This window comes from Ursus arctos, chromosome X (genome assembly GCF_023065955.2).
Source record: "Ursus arctos isolate Adak ecotype North America chromosome X, UrsArc2.0, whole genome shotgun sequence".
Taxonomy (NCBI): Eukaryota; Metazoa; Chordata; class Mammalia; order Carnivora; family Ursidae; genus Ursus; species Ursus arctos.
Window position 1 is genome coordinate 67,502,712 of NC_079873.1, and position 16,192 is coordinate 67,518,903.

At 36.9% G+C, this 16,192-nt stretch overlaps 1 protein-coding gene across 2 annotated transcripts in view; it reads right to left on the minus strand.

Annotated features, from left to right (window-relative positions):
- The window catches only part of HDX (highly divergent homeobox), a 206,956-nt gene extending 194,220 nt beyond the window's left edge, over positions 1-12,736 (minus strand). Inside the window, exon 1 of one of the 2 annotated variants that reach the window (XM_026480141.4) lies at positions 12,583-12,736. The gene's annotated coding sequence lies outside the window, so the exon portion shown is untranslated. The remainder of the gene's footprint in view (positions 1-12,582) is intronic. The other variant, XM_057312795.1, reaches the window with a different exon arrangement.
- Between the last annotated feature and the right edge of the window lie 3,456 nt (positions 12,737-16,192).

Here is a 16,192-nt window from a genome sequence, read left to right on the forward strand (position 1 = left end):
GAAATGGTGTTGGGAAAACTGGACAGCAACATGCAAAAGGATGAAATTGGACCACTTTCTTACACCATACACAAAAATAAATTCAAAATGGATGAAAGACCAAAATGTCAGACAGGAATCCACTAAAGTCCTAGAGAAGAATACAGGCAGTTACCTCTTTGACATTGGCCATAGCAACTTCATACTAGATATGTCTCCTGAGGCAAGGGAAACAAAAACAAAAATAAGCAATTGAGACTTTATCAAAATAAAAAGTTTCTGCACAGTGAAGTAAACAATCAACAAAACTAAAAGGCAACCTAAGTAATGGGAGAAGATAGTTGCAAATGACATATCTGATAAAGGGTTAGTATCTAAAGTATACAAAAAATTTATAAAACTCAACACCCCCCAAAAAAAAATCCAGTAAGAAAATGGACAGAAGACGTGAATAGACATTTTTCCAAAGAATACATCCAGATAGCCAACAGATACATGAAGTGATGCTCATCATAACTCATCATCAAAGAAACACAAATCAAAACTACAATGAGATATCACCTCAAACCAGCCAGAATGTCTAAAATTAACGACACAATAAACAACAGCTGTTGGAGAGGATTCAGAGAAAGGGGGTCAACCCTCTTACACTTCTGGTGAGAATGCAAACAAGTGCAGCCACTCTGGAAAACAATGGTATGGAGTTTCCTCAAAAAGTTAAAAATAGAACTACCCTATGATCCAGCAATTACACTACTAGGTATTTACCCAAAGAATACAAAAATACTAATTTGAAGGGATACATATACCCAGATGTTTATAGCAGCATTATCAACAATAGCCAAATTATGAAAGAAACCCAGATGTCCACTCACTGAAGAATGGATAAAGAAGGTGTGATATATATATATATATATATATATATATATATATATATATATATATATATATATATAAATCAGCCATAAAATAGAATGAAATCTTGCCATTTGCAACAACATGGATGGAGCTACAGAGTATTATGCTAAGTGAAATAAGTCACTGAGTAAAGACAAATAGCATACAATTTCAAAATTTAAAGAATTTAAAAATCAGAACAAAGGATCACAGGGGAAAAAAAGAGAGGCAAACCAAGAAACAGACTCTTAACTATGGAGAACAAACTGATGGTTACCAGAGGGGAGGTGGGTGGGGAGAATGGGTGAAATAGGTGATGGTGTTTAAGGAGGGCACTTGATGTGATGAGCATAGGGTGTTGTATGTAAATGTTGAATCACTAAATTCTACACCTGAAACTAATATTACACTGTATGTTAACTAACTGAAATTTAAATTAGAACTTAAAAAAAATAAAACAAATAAGACACAGAGATGAAAAGTACAGATTAGGGAATACAGCCAATAATATTGTAAGAATTTTAGTGACAGATGGTGACTCTACTTATTATGGTGAGCATTTCTTATTGCATGTAATTGTCAAATCACTATGTGGTACACACGAAATAAATATAATATACAATGTCAAGTATACTTGAATAAAAGTTTAAGTTTTGATTAAAATATCTTTAAAAACAGAGCATTAGTAAGTAGATATGCTAGACTTCATTTTGTTTTATCAATTATTTTATAGCTTTTAAAGATACTTGTTTTATTATAAAATCCTAATGTTAAATTAATAAAATACCTTTAAACTACAAGTACCTGATCATGCACTCAGATACCAAAACTCATATTACAACAAAATAAAGAAGATTAATTTCAAATAGATGAGTTGGACAACAGAGGCATAAACAGAGTCTCATTCGGATAATTGATTTCCTTCTTCCTTAACTCTGCTTTGATACAATCCCACAAACCCTCATTCTGAATATATGACTTCTAATGACCAGTGATACATAGCATCTCCTGATGAGTTAAGTTTGACCACACATAAATATTTGTTCCATACATTTTTGTTGACTGAATTAAGGTTTTTCTTCTTACATTTCTAGCCCCAAGCAAATTATGCACGTAAATCACTTCTATCTTCCACCAGTTAATAAAAGTGTTTGCACTGCCTCAAGCATTGACCACTAACATCTTGCAATTCACATTCTACTTTAACACCTTTAAATTGTAGGTTGCATTTTCAGTTACTTTTTAGAAGAGCTCTATAAAATTTCCAATAGCCACACTTTGGAAAAGTAATTATTAACACATTATTCATTATAATATAATAAAAATATTATTTTAAAAAATTATTCATTATATCTAAATAATCTCTATATCCCTTATTTTACTGTACTGTACATTTATTCTTATTAGTTCTTTCTTAACCTTTTTTTTTATCATCCACATAACTCCATCCTACCCTGTTTCACATCTTCTCTAACCCACTCCCAGCAAGAATTTTGATTGGTATTTAAAATTTGTTTTAAAAAGGTTAAAGCCATATTTATTTACTTAGACCAGATATTTTCTTAGTGTTTTGTGAATCAGATTTAAGTAGTATATATTAAGATTTAAGGGCGGTTTCACCTAGAAGTGAAGAGATAGACTATTAAATTGTCTTGTATCTTCCATTCTCAATTTTACTGCAAAAACTTAGTGGGAGAGAAATCAGAGAGGGAGACAAACCATGAGAGACTACGGACCCCGGGAAACAAACTGAGGGTTTCAGAGAGGAGGTGGGTGGGGGGGAATGGGGTAACAGGGTGATGGCTATTAAGGAGGGCACATGTTGTGATGAGCACTGGGTGTTATATGTAAGTAATGAATCATTGAACACTACATCAAAAACTAATGATGTACTATACAGTGGCTAACTGAACATAATCAAAAATACCACACACACACACACACACAACAACAACAACAACAACAACAAAAACCTTAGTGGAAAAATTAAACATCCTCCTCTTTTGGGATCAAAGACTCCTCAACGCACACCATCTAGTGGCAAGTAAGTAGGTAACAGTATGTAAGTATACTCACATATACAGTATATATATATAATTCACCAAATAGGGGAATCATAAATTTATCTCCGCAAATACTTTGAATAGACTAAGAAGCTGCTTAATAACTTAAAAGCCTTATGGAGCACAACCCAAATCTGAGAGCCATAGGTAAATCCCCTTCTTTCTTTTTCCCTTGAAAAAGCAAAATCTTTCCTAGCCTGCAAAAATCTATCTTTGGATGTCAGTTTGAGGAACTCTATATTAAGGGACTCAGTTTACTCCATCAAATGCCTTTTAACTGTGATTTATGACTATAAAATAGAAGTTTTGTGTTTATACCTGGTAGAAAGGCTTTGTGTGTGAGTGAATGCACGCATATTGTGGTTTTTTCTTTCAAGCTCATCATTTTCTTTTTAAGATCATTTATTCCAAGATCAAATAAAACCCTCAAATTTAAAAATAGCAATAGCCATAAAAGTTGCAGACCTCTGAAAACATGTCCTTGCACCCCTAGGGGTCTGCAGACCTCAGTTTCAGAGACACTGCCCTAGGTTAAGCCTGTGACATTAAGTTAGAAAACATACGTTACTGTTAAATTATAGACATATATATGTATTTGAAGTATGGGATTAACATTGATCCCTAATGTTTTTGTTGGCACTGCATTTCTCCTGCCTAAGCCTTTTTTTTTCATGTAGATATGAGACATTAAGGCAGAGATTGTTACACAACTAATATGTTTCTAAGTATTTATTACAATCACATTCCTTGTTGTTAATCAGACCAGACCTGAACACATGGAATATACTATCTAGTGTTTGATCATGACCATATTCAGCAGTTGTTATTTTGCTGCTAATTAATCCAGAAAACTTGATAACCATTTGCAAAAATATTCTCAAGGCTTCTTATAGACTACAGCTTCATCTGCGAATCATGAGAACACATATTGCTCCAAAGTATTTTGCAGTAATGAGAAATCAGGGCAAAACTTTTTCAAAATAACCATTTTCTCTTCAAGTCACAAGTCTCAAAATTTTCCAGTATATGAATGTCTTGTTTCAGATATTTTGACAATTTACTCATTTATTTAAATTTGTTTCTTAAGCATATATTGCATGCATAGCATCATAAATATACTATGTCCTGAGCACTAAGTCTTTTTTTAAAGATTTTATTTATTTATTTGAGAGAGAGCTCATGACAATAGGTAGGGAGGGGCAGAGGGAGAGGGAAAGAACCCCAAGCAGACTCCAAGCAGAGCACGGAGCCCAACATGGGGCTCAGTCTCACGACCTGTAAGATTATGACCCCAGCTGAAATCAAGAGTTGGATACCTAACCAACTGAGACATCCAGGCACCCCCTGAACATAAGTCTTAAACCAATTTCAAATGGGTTGAAAGAGTCAAAAGAATAAAGGTGTTTATCAACAATGTCTTTAATACTTCTCTTTAAAATTGAATGGCAGTGGCACCTGGCTGGCTCAATTGGAGGAGTGTGCAACTCTCAATCTTAAGGGTCATGAGTTTGAGCCCCACGTGGGGTGTAAAGATTACTTAAATAAATAAAACTTTAAAAAACGTTTAAAAATAAAATTGAAGGATAGAAAGTGGGCAATGAATAGCAGAGTTGGTAGTAATTAATATACTGATCCTGAAGAAAAGTTTAACACAATTTTGATGGCTTTCCCTGCACTTAATATTTTTATTAATGTATGGATATAATAACTTCCTAAAATTTAAGTAATAAAGCATGGATTTTTAAGCTAGAAATGTTCTTAGATATTATTAATTCTATGCCCTCTTTTCACAGTTGAATAAATGGAGGGCCAGAGGTGTAAAATCATCTCTTTCAGAGCTTGCTTTATGAAAATCATCTAACACATATCATAAGTTCTTTAATGTCTAATTCACTTTGTCCAACATCTAGCACATTATAGAATACAAACTTACTAAATAAGTGCTTTTGAGGATGATGATACTTAGATATCAACTGAAGGACAATCCTGACTTTTCTAGGGCTGCTGTAACAAGGTACCAAAAACTGGATGGCTTAACCAGAAATGTATTATCTAACAAAAGGTTAGAGGTCTGAAATTAAAGTATTGGGAGGGTTGGTTCTCTCTGAGGGTTGTGAATGAAGGCTCTAAGCATCTCTTCTTGCTTATAAGTGGACATCTTCACGTTCACATGGCATTCTCCCTGTATGCATGACAGTATCCAAATTTCCCCCTTTTATACAGACACCAGTTATATTGGAATAAGGGCCTACTTTACTCAAATATGACCTCATATTAATTTAACTAATTACATCTGCAATGATCCTATTTCATTATAAGGTCGTATTCTGAGATACTGGGGGTTAGAACTTCAACACATGGATTGTTGGGGGGCAGGCACAGTTCAACCTATGACACTAGTTGCTTTATCCCATAACAAGATTAGAAGCTGACTTTCTTTATCAACCAAAAAGGCCATCAGTTCCTGTGCTCCCACACACACCCAGAGATATCTACATCTAATTCCTGAAACCTGAAAGTATGTTAGGTTCCATAGCAAAAGTAAATTAAGGTTGCAGAGGAATTAAGGTTCCTAATCAGCTGACATTAAAATAGAGAGATTGTTTTACATTATCTGAGTGGGCACAATGTAATCACAAGGATCCTTAAATGTGGAAGATGGAGGCAGAAGAGTGTCAGAGTGATGAAATATGAGAAAGATTTGATTGGCCATTGTTAGCTTTAAAGATGGACAGGGCTGCAAGCCAAGGAATGTGGGTAATCTCTAGAAGCAAAAAAAGGTAAGGAAATAAATTCTTTCCCAGAGGCTTTAGGGAAAAAATTCCTGTTGACATCTTGGTTTTAACCCAATGATATCTATTTCAGACTTCAAACCACCAGAACAGTAAGATAATACACATGTTGTTTTACTTATTTTTTAAAGATATATTTCTTTAAGAGAGAGAGCATGAGTGGGAGGGGCAGAGGAAGAGAGAGAGAAAATCTCAAGCAGACTCCATGATGAGCATGGGGCCCAATGTAGGGCTCGATCCCAGGACCCTCAGATCACAACCTAAACTAAAACCAAGAGTCAGACGCTTAACCAAATGTGCCTCCCAGGCACCCCGATACATGTATTGTTTTAAGTCACTATGTTTGTGGTGATTTGTTACAGTAGGAAATAGAAAACTAAGTACAGTTCCTCTTGAAGATATTACTGACAGTGACCCCAATACACCCATACTCTTTTGTAATACTCTGTTGATGATTAGGAAAAATATCATTTCAATGTCAAGGTCATTACTTTCACCAAAATAATTGGATTCACTCAGACTCAACAATTTTACCCATCACATAGGTGTGGCTATTCTTTCAATGAGTTGGACTCCAAAATGGAACAAAGCTGATGTATATTAGATAATACTTTGATTACATATTGCTTTACACATGTGAAAACTGTCAAAAAGAAATTAAGGGATTTTTCTGATTAGCAGCTCTTAACAGTCTAAGTTGTACAGGAAGTCATATTTCACTTTACATCAGTGCTTCTCAGAGTTTAATGTGCATACGAATCACCTAGAGATCTTATAAAAATACAGAATTTGATTCTGTAGGTCTTGGTTGAGGCCAGAGATTCTGTAATTTCTAAGAAGTTCCCAGGTAATGCTCATGCTGGTACTCCATGGAACACACTTGAGGAGCGAGAGTTAGATACAGATGCATTAAACCCTACCAGAAAAGTAAATTGGCTACACATCACAATCAATACTGAGTTAAAAAAAAAAAGAGTATCTCTTTACATTAAGCACTCACAATTGGGAAAGAAAAAAAAAAAAACTCAAACTGATCTTTAGCATCTTTTAAGCATTCATTGGTAACAAAAGTGAGCCCAGAGGTTCTAAATAAAATGTCTTATTATTTTAATGTTACATACATATTCAAAACTAACTTCATGTTGTTCAGGATAGTGGGGATAGGGGTGTCTGGGTGTCTCAGTCCGTTAGGCGTCTGCTCTCAGCTCAGGTCATGATCACAGGGTCCTGGGAGAGAGCCCTATGTCAGGCTCCCTGCTCAGCTGGAAGTCTGCCTCTCCCTCTCCTTCTGCCTCTTCCCCTGCTTATGCTCTCTCTATCACTCTTGCTCTCTCTCTCAAATAAATAAATAAATTAATTAATTAATAAATAAATAAAATCTTTAAAAAAAGGGATAGTGGTTATAAGTCAAGGCTGAGCATTGTATTACCTAATGTAACAATGTCCACTAATGTAGAATATATTTTTTCTTCCATATTTCATAATGCCTCAGGTCTCTATTAAAGAGATTTTAACACAACTGACAGGTCTATGAAAGGGTAAAGATATTTGGAGGATGGCTCTCAGATAATTACTTTCCTAAATGGCATAACCACTTCATCCATAAAACACACAATACATAGATGAAGCCAACCAAGTAAAACAGTATGTATATATAAAGAAGTATACTAAAACTATATATTTGTGTAGTAAAACAAAACCCAAAAAATAAGTGCTTTTGCCACTGTTACGACAACGGGAAAGAACAGTTTATGGGTCTATCTGCCTTCTGCCTCTGAAGCCATTGGAGGTTAACACAATGATCCCTTTCTCCTAAATCTTGGCCTTTCTATTAAAAATTTTTATCTCCACTGATAGAAAAAGGAAAATTTCAAAGGTAGTAAAGACTGAGAAAGAGAAGTTAGAGGGAAATTACATACACACACATACAAACAACTTTTAAAAACAATAAATAAAGATGGGCTTCACTCTAGTTCTCCAGTCTATAACCTAATAAAGAGTGCAGCATCTAGAATGACACCTGCTTTAAAGCCCTGGCTCTCCCACTTACTACTTGCATGACCTTGGGCAAGCATCATACACAAACTCTTGTCTACATGAGAAAAGTGCCTACCTGGGGCATGTTTGCATTTAAGAATCTTAAAATAAATTGCCAACAACTCCAAGGGAAGCGAGGCTAAGAAAATGTTTTCTTAAAATTTTGCCACTCTGACAACACTTTTTTGAGGATAGCTAACACACAATGTTACAATAGTTTCAGGTGTACAACTTAGCGATATGAAGTTTATATTCTATGTTCACCACAAGTATAGCTACCAACTGCCCCATTACACTGTTATTACAGTATCATTAACTGTAGTCCTTAGGCTCTACATTTTATTCCTGTGACTTACTCATTCCCAAACTGGAGGCCCATATATCCCTCCCCCTTTTACCCATTTTGTTCAAACCGCCATCTCCCTCCATTTTAAAGATTCTAAGGATCAACCCAATTAGAACATAACTCTAGTTGTAAAACAATAGGAGACCAAGATGGTGGGACAGCTGCTGTTGTAGATTTCTTCGTAGATGACAATGCAAAGTATAGCATTTAATTGACACAGTATAATCTCATTTATTCAGTTACCATGTACCTAGATCTATAGTTAATCCAGGAAATTTTGCTACTAGTTGGTGATGGATGACTCCATTTGCACGTACAGGTTTCAGTTTATTGTCTTGAAATTTTACACAGACTAGAAAGGTCTCAGGGTGTTAGTGTCTGAATATACTAACAACTCCAGCTCCCTTCTTATGCAGAATATATCTCTCTAGAATTTTCACTGCTTACTTCCAAACCAGTATGCCTAGATATAATATATTTCATACAAGTATATTAAGACACCACCAATTTCACATTTAGCTGACTCCACTGTAAAATCAAAATCAACGATTCAAGTATTTTTACTCTGTTTGGGGTTACAATACACAAAATATGTAATTCCTTCTGGAAGTACAATACAATTTTAAAAGCAAGTATACACCATTGGTCAGGCTTAGAAATTGTAGAAGTAGTATGCTATTCATGGAAAACGTTAAGATATAAAACACATACACACATACACACACAAACACGCACATGCATGTGCACACACACACACACTGGGCTGGGACTCCACAGATTTAGATTTTTGTTAAAGCTCTGCCTAAGGAGTGCCTGGGTGGTTCAGTCAGTTGGGCGTCTGCTTTTAGGTCAGGTCACGATCCTAGGGTCGTGGGTTCATGCCTCATGTTGGGCTCCCTGCTCATCGGGGAGCCTGCTTCTCCCTCTCCTCCCCACTCATGCTCTTTCTTGCTATCTCTGTCTCTCTCACTCAAATAAATAAATAAATAAAATCTTTGGAAAAAATAGCTCTGCCTAAGATTCACTGCATACTACCCTGGTCAAGTATAGTTTGTTGATCAAGAGTCAAAACAGACCTATGTTTGAATCCTGACTGTGACATTTTGTCGTTGTGTGGCCCCAAGAAGTCAACTACTTTAAGCTACTGTTCTCTCATTTTTAAAATGAGAAATAATACTAGAAACTATCTCATAGGGATGTGGTGAGGTTTAAATGTGAAAACATATATAAAGTTGTTAGCATAATGCCTGGCATTAAGTGCTTAATAAATATTAGCTTTTATTAATTCTGCTGAGTTATTTCACTTCTCTAGACTTCAGCTTCCTCATATTGTAAAATGGGGGGGGGGCTGGCTTGTCATTATAAAATCCCCTCCAGCTCAAACTAAAACTTAAATGAGAAAGTCAAATGCCATCCTCTCATTCAGACTGGAGTTGTCAAATAAACCTTAAAACATGAATACCACACTCTTATTTTTCTTAATATTTTATTTTAAGCTTTCTAAAATGCGCAGCATATCCCTAATCATTACATTCTATCTAGAGTGCCCTACCTTTGAACAGTTTAGTCTATTGGTCTACATGTAAATGTCTAGGTAAGTCTCATTAATTACTATGAATAGCTACAAGGTAAAACACTTTTGGGAATTTGCATAATCTAGGTAACAAGATAAAAAAGTCAAGGATAAAGGATTTTCCCTTATAATAACATTCATAGTTCACTCATAATGATTTATGACAATGATTTTTAAATTTAAAGGTTATAATGCCCTTCTAGAATGTTTTTTATCCATGTTCTTAAGCCACAAACTTTGATCTGATATTGGTTGGGATGGTGCCTCAAAGTGAGGCAGCAGCCAAAGTGAAATCTTTAGAAAGCCTCTATATTAAACTGTAATCACACTTTCCATCAGATAAAACTGAGCTCCATGAAACAATGCAGTCTGAAGCCCTAGGGGTAGGAAAGTGACAACTGATATGTTATACAACAGCAATTATGGCAGCCATCACAATGATTAGCTCTGATTCAACAGACTTATACAAATGAAAACTTTCAGTGATAGTCAATTTAAAGCAGTAACTGCAAGATACATTGCAATAAAAAGAGTAAACAATTAGTAGGTTTTAACAAAACCTACATGATATAATGTCATCAAAGAGAAATACAGAAAATGGAAAATGTCTTGATATTTTTTAAACTGAAAAAATTACAGAACCACTTCTGGGATAATGTCCCCTTGGTCTCTTTTATGAAGACAGTATATATTTGGAGGCCACCCGCTCTATAGATATGCCCATATTGCCTTTTCTCTGACTTATATTCAAGTTTATTTAGTCACTGAAGGGTCCCTTACTTGACGAATGATGAATAAATTTTCACATATACACGGTTCTCTCTATATAACAATCTTACTTTGTTATCCAAGAAATTGGGATGCAAAGACCATATACAGTTATAGATGCTTCAAAGAATCATCCGGGTGCTGTAGGCAGAGGATAAAGAATTAGATGGCATGGTCCCAACACTTATGAAGGGGTTTAAAATCCAGCTGAGAAATTCAGTCTAACACGTACACACACGCAAATAAGAAGACAATATAAAACAGGCTATAAGAAAGAGATAAATATAAGAACTGATGTAGGAGTTCTAGAAGAAGTGAGCTTAATAATGGTTGGGTTACACATCGAAGGCACTCAACTGAGAGGTATAACTTGAGTCTCCAAACTGGGTAAAATCTGAATAGGCAAAACAACTTGACCAAAAATCTGTCACAGAATTTTGAGACCCATTAAAAACAAAAGTTTAACGAGGAAAAAAAATCTGAATAGGCAGAAGTGAGGGCATCCTGTGTGAAGGGTGTGGTAGTGGTGCAAGGAGCAAAGTTCTGGAGGTAGATTGTTCAGGGGACATTAATGAGAATTGTGCACTGAAAAATCAAGTAAAATAAGGGTCCCCTGGTACAATGAAGCCAGATTAGGAAGTTTTTGCACTCTGACTAGAATTGGTCTTGGAAGAATAAAAAATAAATTCCAAGAATATTTTAGTGAAGAAAATTACTTGCTAAAAGGAGTGTTTACTGACCTTTAGTCCGGCAGGATAAATTAAGGATTTGGGGCACAAGTGAAAGCTGACTAGGACGTTCCTGAAGTGACTGGATGGGTGCTGATGAGAGCTTGGGTTGTAGAATAAAGGAAGAATTATAGTAGTGGGCTTTCAAAGGAAAATTCACCAGGACTTGATAACCACTTTACTATAAGAAATGGAAGGAACAAAATCAGATTTCTCTGTTAAATAGTTGGGAGTTAATAACAACTTTTACACCGAAGACAAACAGGCAGGTTCTTCCTCACAATTGCTGAGTAATATTGCCCCTCCCAAAGAAGGAGAGTTTGAAAGGGTCTCCCAAACAGGTATTGACTTTGCTGGTTTTAGCAGAAACACAGAGGAAGAAAGGAAGAAAGAAAGCCTTAGCACCAAACCAGAAAGGGAGACCAAGGCTTTATAAGAAACCTTTCCAAGAAATAAAGAAAAAAAAAAAAGACAAGAAAGTTTAATTTCTTACTCTGAGTCTCCACAATGGGTCTCACTCTGAGTCTCTCCAAAGAGTTTAAAGTTTCAAAATCACTGAGTGGCACCTCAAATCAGAGTTCATTGAAGATTAAAAGTTGGATTCACTTGAATAATTAATTAGTGTTGTTGTTGTTTTTAAATGGTTTCTCATCTCAGGAATTTCTATTCCACAAATTCCTCTCCAAGTTTTTTCAATTATTATAAACCTGACATCTGTAGATTAAGAACTTGCTTTCTTAAATTCATCAGGCCCGTTTGGGTTCTGGGTATGCCCAGTAAGCCAGATTCAAAATAAGTGGCAGATCCCTCTCCATCAACAGGCGCTTGAAATAACACACAGCCAACTCCCCAGCCCTTTCCATAGTCGACCCAGACACAGCTCAGCCCCACCTCCTCCGGCGAATGGAAAAGGCGCCTGCGCAAACTCCACGTCTATTCTTCTCGCCACGAACTCCCCCCTCCCCCCAAGTTCTTAGTGCGCAAGCGCAGCACTCAGCGCGTTTGAGTAGGGCTGTGAGAGATCTGCTGTCCAGTGAAATCTAGAAGTGGTAGGATTCACCCCCCCTCCCCGCACGCTTCCTTTCTTCGGAGGCAGAGGTGCCACTTCCTCCTACTCTGAAGCCAGAAGTGTATCCCAAACGTCGCCCTCTCTCGGAGCAAGGTCCTATGCTTTCTGGCAATGCCCACTGTATCCCTATCCTCAGCTGTTTTTTAAGCTTATGCTGCCGCCAGCCTTGGCTCGGATAGTAGAGGCAATTGACTCCCCAAAAGCCGCAGCGGTTTGTTGGCAGCCTCTTTAGGCCTCTAAACCTATAAGCCCCCCCACTGGGCAGAGCATTAGCTCCGCGTCTTGCTCATCCTCCTTCGCCCTTCACACCCGCCCAGGCTGGGTTCTTACCTCGGGGCGTGGTGCGGTCACAGGAAGGATCGGAGGATCCCAAATCAGGCCAGTGCGGGGGCAAGCAGATTCAGCAAGATTTTTTCCTGGATCTCACTGTCTCCTCAGACAATGAAATCAGCGTGTCCGATCATCAATTCTCATCATGATTGTGACGTCACAAAAGACAGCGACCAATGGGAGCCCGAGATCAGCTCCGGACAGTCCCTGGCCTCAGCCCAGAACCCAAGAGTGGGGAGGGGGGAGGAAAGATAGCTGCCTGCAGTGGGGCTGCCTCTTCCCCGCACGTATCAGGTGGGTCCAAGGACAGGCCTCTCTGTACCTCTCCCTTCCTGAATAGCTGTGGACACCCAGCATCTCTGTGACTATAGTAGTTACATGAGCAGGTGCTGCCTGGTCTTCCAACTTGAGATTCGCGTTCAGCAGAATTGTTGCATGTCAAAATCAAGTGATCATATACAGAAATAGTCTTTTGTGGTCAGTGTTCAATTGACATGTATATACTCAGTGTTACTAAAATCAAGGAGGTCTCCATCAAGCCTTCGGAATTTATCAAGAGCAAGTGTACAGTTTTATGTGACCAGTTGACTCTGCGCCTAAAGCAAGAAATTAAAATTGTGAGTTCTATTCACCTAACCTCAATCCCTATTCTGCCAGAAGTTACTTGCGTGATCACCATTACACCATTGCAGGAAAAAAAAAACCCTCAAGTCATATGTTACATCAATTAATACTCCCTTGATACACTCCCCAAATTTGCTGTGTGCCATGGGAGATGTACAATTTATTGGTCCTATGCTATTATAGAACTTATCACTCAGAAGACAAGATTAGCACACATTTAACATTCACAACAATAAAATTAAGTACATTAATAGGTGCTCAATCATCAACTACAGACAAGAGATACATCGTTTAATGACTGGAAATGACCAGTGAGGTGATAACAGTTAAGGAAGCATTTTATTTTGTAATTAAAACTTGAGATGGTTCTTGAATGGTAGATAAGAGAGGATATATATATATATATGGAAATCCATGATAAACTCAGCCTAGCAAATAGAGGGCATCATATGAGGACTAGTCAGAAAATAGGATAGGCTGATAATAAAAGTCTTTGAAAGTAGGTGGAGAACTTTGATTTTATTAAAGCCACTGAAGACCCTAGGGCAGGGTACCTCAACCCTCTACAGTCATATACAAAACAGCTGGAGTGATTTTTTTTATAAAGGAAACTCAAATCATGCCCAGCTCCAGACTGTCCAATGGCTTACATTCACATATACTATAAAATGCAAATTTCTTACCATAGTTTCAAGGCCCTAAATGATTTGGCCTTTGCCATCTTTATGTCCTCACCTCCTGCCACACTACAATTAACTCACTTTCAAATCACATGGGTCTTCTCTTCATTTCTCAAGAACATTAATCTCATGACCACATCGGGACCCTTACACAGTTGTTCACTTTGCTCTTTGTATGACTTCACTTCCTCATTTGATTCATATCTCTGCTCAAATGTAACTGCTTTAAAAGTAACCTCTTTAAAATTTTAAAGAAGTTACACTATAACCCTATTTCAAATTGTGATTTTCTCAACATTTCATCTACCTCCTTATGTTCCCTTTCCTGTTTTATTTTTCATAGCAATTATTACTATCTAACATCCTTTATATTTTTAGTTATTGCAAATATAAGCTCCATAAGGGCAGGATTTTTTGTCTGTCTTATTTATTTTTATATCCCTGACATCTAGAAGAGTCTTGGATATAAGGTAGACAAATCTAGTATTTGTTGAAGGAATGACTGAAAGCAAATTTTTCAAGTGATTAATCATCAATTTGCAGTTTGAATCAGATTAGGGATAGGCTGGAGAAAGAAAGATCAGTTAGACAGTTACAGTGGCAATATAGCTTCTAGACGACTTGGGCCTAGATCAGGGTATTAAGAACAGTAATAAAGAGAAATTATTAACTTTCAAAGAAGGAATGATTAGAATGAAAATGGAGGATTCAGAGATGGCCTACCTATGATAGAATAACACACTCATTACGTACTTACTGCATAGCTTTTCTAAATTAATTTTTTAAGTAAGCTCCATACCCAGCATGGAGACCAATGCAGGGCCCGAACTCATGACCCTGAGATCAAGATCTGAGCTGAAATCTAGAGTTGGAGGCTTAACCAACTGAACAAACCAGGCACCCCAGTGTCTATTGCGTATCCTGAACTGAAGTGATTTGAGAGAAAAAGAAGGGCAAGATCCCTACCCTTAAAGAATTTGTAGTCCAACTAACAAGAGAAGACAAATATGAAACCAGAGTACAAAAAGAGGCAATTAAATTCATCCAGTTGCTCATTCTTCTTTTCCCTTCACACTCTATATCCAAGCCATCCATGAATCCTATAGGTTGTACCTTCAAAATATATCCAAAATCTGAGCACTCCTTACTTCTTCCATTACTACTACAACAGTTAAAGTCACTATCATTTCTAGCTTGAGCCACTGCAAAATCATCTTACATGGTTTGGTATTGTCTACTACTACCTTCTTTAATACTTTCTCTTAACAGCTGTCAAAGTATTCTTTATAACGTTGAATAGGATCATATTACTCACTAACTTAAAGCCCTCCAAATGCTTCCCAACTCATTAACAATAAAATCCAAAATCCTTGTTATAGTTTATTTTCTACCACATCTTTCTGCCCCGGTTCACTAAGCTATACTGGCCTTGTTTTTTCTTCCTCTCCTCTTTCTTTCTTTCTTTCTTTCTTTCTTTCTTTCTTTCTTTCTTTCTGGAAATTCTGTTCCTTCTTTGGAGACTTTGCACTTGCTTTACCTTCTTAGAAAACTCTTCTCCTGGATCTTCCCATAGCATACTACTTCACTCAGGTGGCCAGTTAAAATTTACCTCCTCAGATATGTCTTTATGGACCAATGTATTTAAAATAGCATCCCCAATCACACTACATCCTCTATCCTCTTGCTGTGCATTATTCTTCTCAAATCACTGTGGGAAATCGCATAATTTGCTTATTTATTTTGCCTTTCCCGAGGTTAGGATTTTACCTCTCTTATTTACCGTTACGTCCCCAGTACCTAGAACTGTACCTGGCATGAAACTTTGTTGAATGAATAGATATAGAAAAGCATAGATTGTGTGGTGTAAGCTAAAGTAATTGGTATTCAAAAGTCAGAGATGTTGCTAGTACCATGTCATAGGTATCTGTCTCCGTTCTGCACACAATGTATCAATTAAAGCCATGCTTATTGAATCGTGGGTGAAAACAATCTGAGAGGAATAATTAAAGCACGGATATTAACCAAGATTTCAAATCTCAAAAGACTCAAAATTCTAATGCAACAAGATCAGATTTGAGAGGTCTGAACAGTTAAGTCTTACTTTTAGGTTTACAAAAATCAACTGCGCAAGTACAGGATGGACAATAAACAAGGTGGGAAAATTTTATTTACAAAATTTATAAATTCAGTATGAGCTGGTATACCATAGCTGTTAAGAAAGATAACTGAGGGGCACCTGGGTGGCTCAGTCGGTTAAGCATCTGCCTTCAGCTCAGGTCATGATCTCAGGGTCCTGGGATCAAGAC